Raw genomic sequence first — 7,889 nt, forward strand, 5'->3', positions numbered from 1 at the left:
GGACCACACTCATATCTTTTTGGGTACTAATTCATTGCTCTTAAAATATTGAGGAGAATGTGTGCTTTTCCCTAACTGGACCCATGTATCTTCCACATCCTATTGTTTCCTTTCTCAGATTAACTGAAATTGATTAGAAAGTTAGGCAGAGGGAGAGGATACAATCACTAATCTTTAAATATCCTCTTTTCTGAATATCTTTTGGGGGTTCTAGGTGAGCTTCTCAGAGTCAGGAAGTTTACTCAATTTAGAAGAAGAAAAAGAAGATTTTCTAGGCAAAGTTACAGTATAATCAGGGTGGCAGAGGGAATCCTCACTCTGCTTAAGGGATTGTATTGTTTTTAAGAATTTTAAAACAAACAGTGGGTGATTTAATTATCAGTACTTCTGATCTCTTCATTAAAGCTAATCTTGAAGTATCTCTCCTTGGCAGAACTTTTCTTGGTACAGTTCCAGATCTTATATGAATTTAGACATGATGAAACAACATTGTAAAAAGAAAAGAAAAGGGAAAAAAAACAAATAAAAAAAACAAGCTTTAACTATAAGAATCTAGCAAGGGATTTTAACTTCTATTTTTTTGTATAATAAACCCCTTTGGTAGACTAGTGATTTCTATGGACTCTTCAGAATAATGTTCTTAAATTCACAAAATAAAATACATGGAATTATAATGGAAACAAATTATATTGAAATACAATGGTCAAAATTTAAAAACAATAACAACAATAATATTTCATAGCCTCTAGGTGAGAACCCCTAGTCCATGCTTTAATCTTTGCCTAATTTATCACTGTAAACTTACATAATTATGTGTGAATGTGTGGGTGTGATGACACCTCTTGTTGTTTGTTATTTGACCAAAGTATGAATTCCTGTGGGGAGCCAGCACTGATTGAGGGCAAAGGTCATATTCCTAGGCAAATACCCACCTAGGGTAAAGAAGCCTGTCTCCACACAATTTACACCTGGGGCAAAGGTTATTTTTTAACCATCCCTGGGTAAAGAATTCTGTCTCCACACAAGTTACATTCTGGAATAACTCCTGTCACAAGAACTTTCTGTGGATTTGTAGCCTTTGATTCTTGCTCCATGTTACCCTATATAAGTTTATGCTTATCCCTACAATAAACGAGACTTGATCAGAAAGCCTGTCTTGTCTCCATTCTTCGTGTCTCCTGTCCCCCGTTCCCTATTCTTCTCTTCTAGGTCCACATTTTTGTCCTGCTGGACGGGACAAATTCCTGATGCTATTTGTGTCAATTGTGTGGATCTAGAGAAGCCAATAAGGTAAACACATTGATACTCTTAAAGAGAAAGCAACCTCGTCAAACAACAGGACTAATTCCTTTCCAAATGTTCCAGGGTCTAGACGTTAGGTTCAGAATTAGGTTAAGAAGGTATTCAAGAAAAAATGATGAGTTTCTCAGCAAGTGCTTAATGAAAGGTAGGACACACAACAACAGCAACAGACAAACCATGCAATAAATGAGGTAATGAAATTAATAACAAGAGGAAAGGGTAAATCCCATGGGAAAAATAACATTGCAAGGGTATTACATTGGTTTTCAGGCTTAACCACATGGGTCTGGCTTCATCAGATGTGGAGGAGATAATATGTATAGATATGAGTATGTGCAAAATAAAAGTAAGATAATGGAAGTGGGAGGAGAGGACGGGGTTAAGGAGAAGAGAACTATTGGGAGAAGAGAGGAGGTGGTTTTTTGAGCAAAGCTATAAAGAAAATTAGAGATTCTAAGCTAGATGGCACAGTTGATAGAGTGCCAGGCCCAGACTCAGCAAGGCTCATTTTGCTGAGTTTAAATCTGGCCTCAGACATTTACTAGTTGTGTGACTCTGGGAAAGTCACTTAACCTGGTTTGCTTCAGTTCTTTATCTGTAAAATGAGCTGGAGAAGGAAATGGCAAGCCATTCCAGCATCTCTGCCAAGAAAACCTCAAGTGGGGTTGTAAAACATCAGATGTGACTGAAACTATTGAACTCAAAGGTTTTCTAGGAAGTGGAAATGAGAACAGAGTATATATTCCAGGCAACAGTGGCCACCACCTTTGTAAGTGCATGGAGTCAGGAGATGGAATTTAATATTTGTGAAAGAGCAGAAAAGTTAGTTTTGCTAGAAGAAAGAGTAAATGAAGGAAAATAGTATATTAGTAAGCTAAAAGAGCAAGTTGAAGTCTAGATGGGGTATAAAGATCTTTAAATATCAAATAAAACAATCTGCATTTGATCTCAGAAAAAATAGGGGGTAATATGGTGCAGCTCCTGAGGAAGATCTAGCAATAATCCCAAGGTCATGTGGCCTTGGGAATAATATAGTTAGAAATGATATATTTCTTTCCTTAGGCTATCCTGCCCCAGTTTATTCTATATGACCAGGAAGCTAAAGCTACAAATATTCTGGCTGCCAGGCAGCAGCTTGTTGGTAAGTGATAACTGAGTTTCTGAGACTGCTGAGCAACAGTGAAGAGGTGCTTAAAGTTGACACAAGTTCAGAACAAAATTGGGTGTCCACCACTTGACCTAATGATGTTTCAAGCCCAAAATCACACCTCCAGAAAGTTCCCCATGAGCTCTGCCCAGAGGACCATGAGTACTGCATCTGTGCACAAAATCAGAACCAACCCACTTCTCAACTCTACCTCTAAACCATAAAATTAGCATTTCAGTGACATAAAGCACCTAGTTTCTCTAATTTTTCCCTATAAATTTATCTTCTTGATCCTGGTTCTTTGCTAATTTCTTTTGGAATTTAGTCTGCTTTAATTGTCATTACAATTATAATAAACTATCCCTTGACTTGGAGATGGGTCCAAGCCTGCAATTCTTTTGAGACACCTCATGATACCAGTATGGAGCCCCAACATTTTTGGGTCCTTTTGAACCCCAACAGGAAAATCTGTAGTTCATTGAGCAGAGGAAGTGACTATGCTTAAGCAATATCACTTTGGCAGAATAAAAGAAGAACGATTTCTGACATAGCTATTTTTTTCTTCTCTAGCCATGAAAAATGGAAGTTATTTTCCATTTTGTTATGTTGCTCTGTCAAGAATCTATTTCTCCACCCCCTTTCTACTTTCTGAAATGCAGTAAGTTGTTTTGAAAAGAATTCAGAAGCTGGAGTTGAGAGATCTGGGTTCAAATCCTTACATTCAGATTTCTCTTGAGGCTTCCTTGACCTATAAGCCCTACTCTTTGCAGACAGCTGACAGGATTCACTGTTTAGTTGGTTATAATGAGTTGTTTTACTCCTTCTCTTCCTCTTTGTATCATTGGTGTTTGTATTTGGAGAAGCTACTAGGTTTTCTCTCTTCTGCTGTTGTTTCCTAATATTTTCTTGAAGCTATAATTTGAAGATAGATAGCATAGTGGTAAAATTCAAAGTTTAGAGTCAGAAAGATTTGAGTTCAAATCTAACCTCAGATATTTACTAGCCCTGTGACCTTGGGCAAGTACTTAACTATGTATGCCTCAATTTCCTCATCAATTCCTTCCCATATCCTCCAACAGATTATCTCTTCTGTCACTCCAGTTGTTTCATTTATTTTCTCCCTCTCTACTGGTTCATTTCCTTTTGCCTACAGATATACCTTACCAAATCTGCTACCAATTTATAATAGGTGCCTCTTCTTTCTCTCCTTTCATTCTCTTCTTAACCTATTGCATTTTGGCTTCCAAACTGATCATTCCATGAAAACTACTCTCTCCAGAGTTACTAATGATCTTTTAGTTGTCCGAGCCAATGGCCTTTTCTCAATCCTCATTTTCCTTGACCTCTCTGCTGTCTGTGACACTTAACAGCTTTTTCTTCCAAATGTAATGCTGGAGAAACTGAGGCAAGATAGAGATTAGAGAGTTTTTAATATTTTTTTGGGTTTCTGAGAGGGAGAGATAGTCTAGAGGCAGAGCAGAATCCATTTTGCCTCCAGGGCTAAACTTGACTTTCATCTCAAAGAATCCAGCTGTGAGATTCCATTGATTTACATAGGACTCCAAATGATCAGGGGAGATAAGGGCAAAGGGAGTGCAAACACTGTTGAGCATGGGAGTTTTCAGGCAGGGACTATCAATTTGTTTCTGACAGGTTTTGATAACACAAATTTTGATAAATTGGGAGTGAAGGGGGTAGTCACTAGAGACAGAAAGTCTGGAATAAAAGATTTGTAAGCATATCTCTTAGTAACTTATCTGCTTATGGAATGGCTTCCAAACCTAATTATCTCGGTCCTAAAGTTCAGGAAGGTTTGCAACCAGGGGGATTGAGGCAGAATAATTCAATGAACTGAGGCAGAATAATAAAAGGAACCGTCACAACAATAGAAGTTCTTTCCTCTCTAGTTTTTCCTGACACCCCTCTCTCCTGGTTTTCTGTTTACCTATCTGACTACTCCTCTTCTGTCTCCTTTGCTGGATTCTCCTCCACATCATACCTTCCTGCTGCTGGATCCCTTAGGATTCTGTTCTGGACCCTTTTCTCTTTTATCTCTATACTACTTTATTTAGTAATCTCATTAGCTCCCTTGGACTTAATGATCATCTCTATGCTGATTATACCCAAATCTACTTTTCTTTCCCAGGGTTCTCAGTTGACCAACAACTCCTATATCAAGCTGTTTTTCAAAATATCTTGAATTGAAAATTGAGTAGACATCTTAAACATACTGTCTCTTTCTCTTTTTCTGTTTCTGTCACTCTCTCTGTCTTTGTCTTTGTTTCCGTCTCTCCTCTCTCTGTTTCTGTCTCTCTTTCTGTCTCTCTGTCTCTCTGTCTCTCTCTCTCTTTATATATATATAAACACAGAATTTTTTGTCTTTCTCTCTGTATCCACCTCTACTCCATACCTTCCTTCTTACTGTACAGAATAACACCATCCTCCCAAGATGACTCAGAGTGAATGAAGTAACAGTTGTTTCTATTTTGGCCAGAAACTCTGAAGCTTTTCCCCTCCCAGATTGAATTGTTTTTGACTAGATAAAAGCAGATATTTTTGGTCTTCCCTTAATCCCTGAATGAATTTTGCCTCAGACAAATGGCTATGTCTATGAGAAAGCCCTTAGCTTAAAAAGGCCAAGTTTTTCCACTACATCTGGGGCTATCTTCAGTCATCCTGATGTATCTCTGGCCACTGGACCAGATGGTTCTGGAGGAGAAAGTAAGCTAGGTGACTTTGCACAGCCCTCCCTCACTTAAATTCAAATTCACTTGCAAGTCAAGATGTCCTCTTTGAAAGATGGACAAATAAATAAATAGCAAAAACCCAATTTCTCAAGGCTCAAAAGTTAGAAGAGTCCCATCCCAGAATCCCTACTATATCTCACGTTCCTCCCTTTGTTTAAGCTGTTTAAAAGCCTGCTGATTTCACCTATGTTACATTTCTTCAGGATGCCTGCTCTGTTCTGACACTCATCACTTCATGCATTATTGCAACAGTCTACTGATGAATCTGCCTATCTCAGATCTCTCTTCCCTTCAAGCTATTCTCTATTCATCTACTAGATTTTTCCTAAGACAGAGTCCAAACATGTTACTCTCCCAACTTAATAAAATTCCAGTTTCTATCATCTCCAGGGGCAAACACAAAATGAACTTTTGACTTTCAAAGCCTTTCATAAGCTGTACCCTTCCTACTTTTCCTTCTTACTCCCTGACACCCATTCTTTGATTAATGACACTGGCCTCTTTCTTGGATGTTCCACAAAAAAGACATTTCATCTCTCAGCTCTGAGCATGTTTTTTGGCTCTCCCCAATGTATGGAACATGCCTTCCTTCACTTATGCTGACTTCACTCACTTTCTTTATGTCCTAACTAAAATTCTATTTTCTATACAGGAAGTCTTTCCTAATCCCTCTTAATTCTACTGTTTTCCCTCCTTTAATTATTTACTATTTATTCTGTATAAAGTTATTTTGTACATATTTGCATGTTGTCTTCCTCTTTCATTAGACTGTGAGCTCATTGAAGACAGGGGCTTTCTTTTGCCTTTTTTTTTTTTTTGTATTCCCGGTGCCTTGTACAGCTGCTGGAATATAGTAGGCACCTAATAAATGTTTATTGATTATGGTTATTATTTATAGAATAATAGCATCTATTTCCCAGGATTGGTGTGAGAATGAAATGGTTGATATTTGTAAAGTGCCTAGTATAATTCCTGGCACAAAGATAGATACTATATAAATCTTAATTATGATGATAATGGTGGTGGCCATAATGAATGATCCAGTTCAATGGCTCCTGGAGAAAATGATGAGTAGAAAATCAAGCAAGAAGAAAGCATAGGAAAAAAAATTATAATCTTTAAAATTTAGGAAGAAATGCTAAGTAAGGCAAAAGTGCTTCCTCAGAAGTAGGAAAGAAGGAAGCACTCCTCTGAGCAAGTGATTGCTCAGCACCTTAAGAGGCCTATTGTTTTTAAAATAAAGACTATGAAATTCAGTGATATAGAACAGAAAGAAAAATAGCCTAGGAATATTCTGGCCTTAGCATGAAGAGATGCCTCAATTTTTAGCTTCTTCCTTGGTTTAGTTGCTAAGAGAGGGAATCATCTTTTGGGAAGTAGTTGTGACCCAGGACAAATTCTATTATTTATAGGAATAGTACAGTTCTTCATGGGCACAGGTAGGGAGAAAACATGCCACCAGAATGGAAAAAAGATTTCTTTTGATTCATTTGTACATGGGCACTTTTTGTATTATTTCTTGTGAAAATAAACTCACTTGTATGTTTGGAGCCTGCATATTTGTGAGAGGAACAGATGGCCACCCTAAGGGTTAGTGCCATATATTAACATTTGCAAGTACCATCTAGGGGTACAAGTGAACCAGCCTTTGAAGGATTCACTTTCTGTTTTCCTTCAGAAGGCCAGACAATGAATCAGAAATATGAAGGCACCAAAATGACCAGGGTCTTAAATGTTAGGAGGAAGCCCCTGACACAAGGTTTATACAACCATACTAACCAAGATTTATGCAACCATACACACTAATCATAACTTAGTAGAATTTGAGATTATATATCAATATATCACTTCATATCTTATTCCAAAATATTACAATTTTTTAAAAATCCAGTTTTAAGGAAATACCTATAGAGTAGCAATTTGAGTATCAAAGTAGATTACTATGCTAGCATGTGGTTATTAACTTTATTACCAGAGGTAAAATTATCTTAACACACAGGGAGGAAACCTTCCAAAGACTTCAGGGGAAAATAAAATATAAGTTTTTCCCTTATCAAGATAAACAGAACAGAGCAAGAAATATTTCTGACAGTAATGTTCTAAAAGCCCATTCCATTGGGATATCTCTCCAAAGTTAGTGGGGCATAATTATAATGGTAGTTCATTCTCAGAGGACTGGTTATTGGAATTTTTATCATGCTTTTATTTCATATTACTATTATAAGGCAGGTGATTCTTACCTTAGGCAAATGTATACTAAATCCAATTAAAATGTCCTCAAACTCCCTTGAAGGACTCCTTTGGCAAAATGAAGAGTCCTTGCATAATATTAATAATCTTCTTACAGATTCTTTCATTCATTCAACATCTATTTGCTGATCATCCACTATATATACAGACCTATTAAAGGTTCTGTGAAAAACACAGAATTATTAGACACTACTAGTCTTATTGATGTTGTTTGAGTGATCTAGATTCCTGTGGTCTAGAGGTTAGTGGCTATAAAAGAGTTATCAAGAATCCCCTTTAAATTGGCTGCAGGTTCTAGGAGTGAAAGAATTCACTCATTCCCGAATATTAGTTGCAAAATGAAAGTTTATTGTTAGATAGAAATCAGTTTAACAAGAGACTGACTTCTATAGTGACAGATCTATGGGAAAAAAAAAAAAAAAAAGTTTTGCATTGAGAATGCA

The sequence above is a fragment of the Sminthopsis crassicaudata genome, chromosome 2, assembly GCF_048593235.1.
Source record: "Sminthopsis crassicaudata isolate SCR6 chromosome 2, ASM4859323v1, whole genome shotgun sequence".
Classification (NCBI taxonomy): Eukaryota; Metazoa; Chordata; class Mammalia; order Dasyuromorphia; family Dasyuridae; genus Sminthopsis; species Sminthopsis crassicaudata.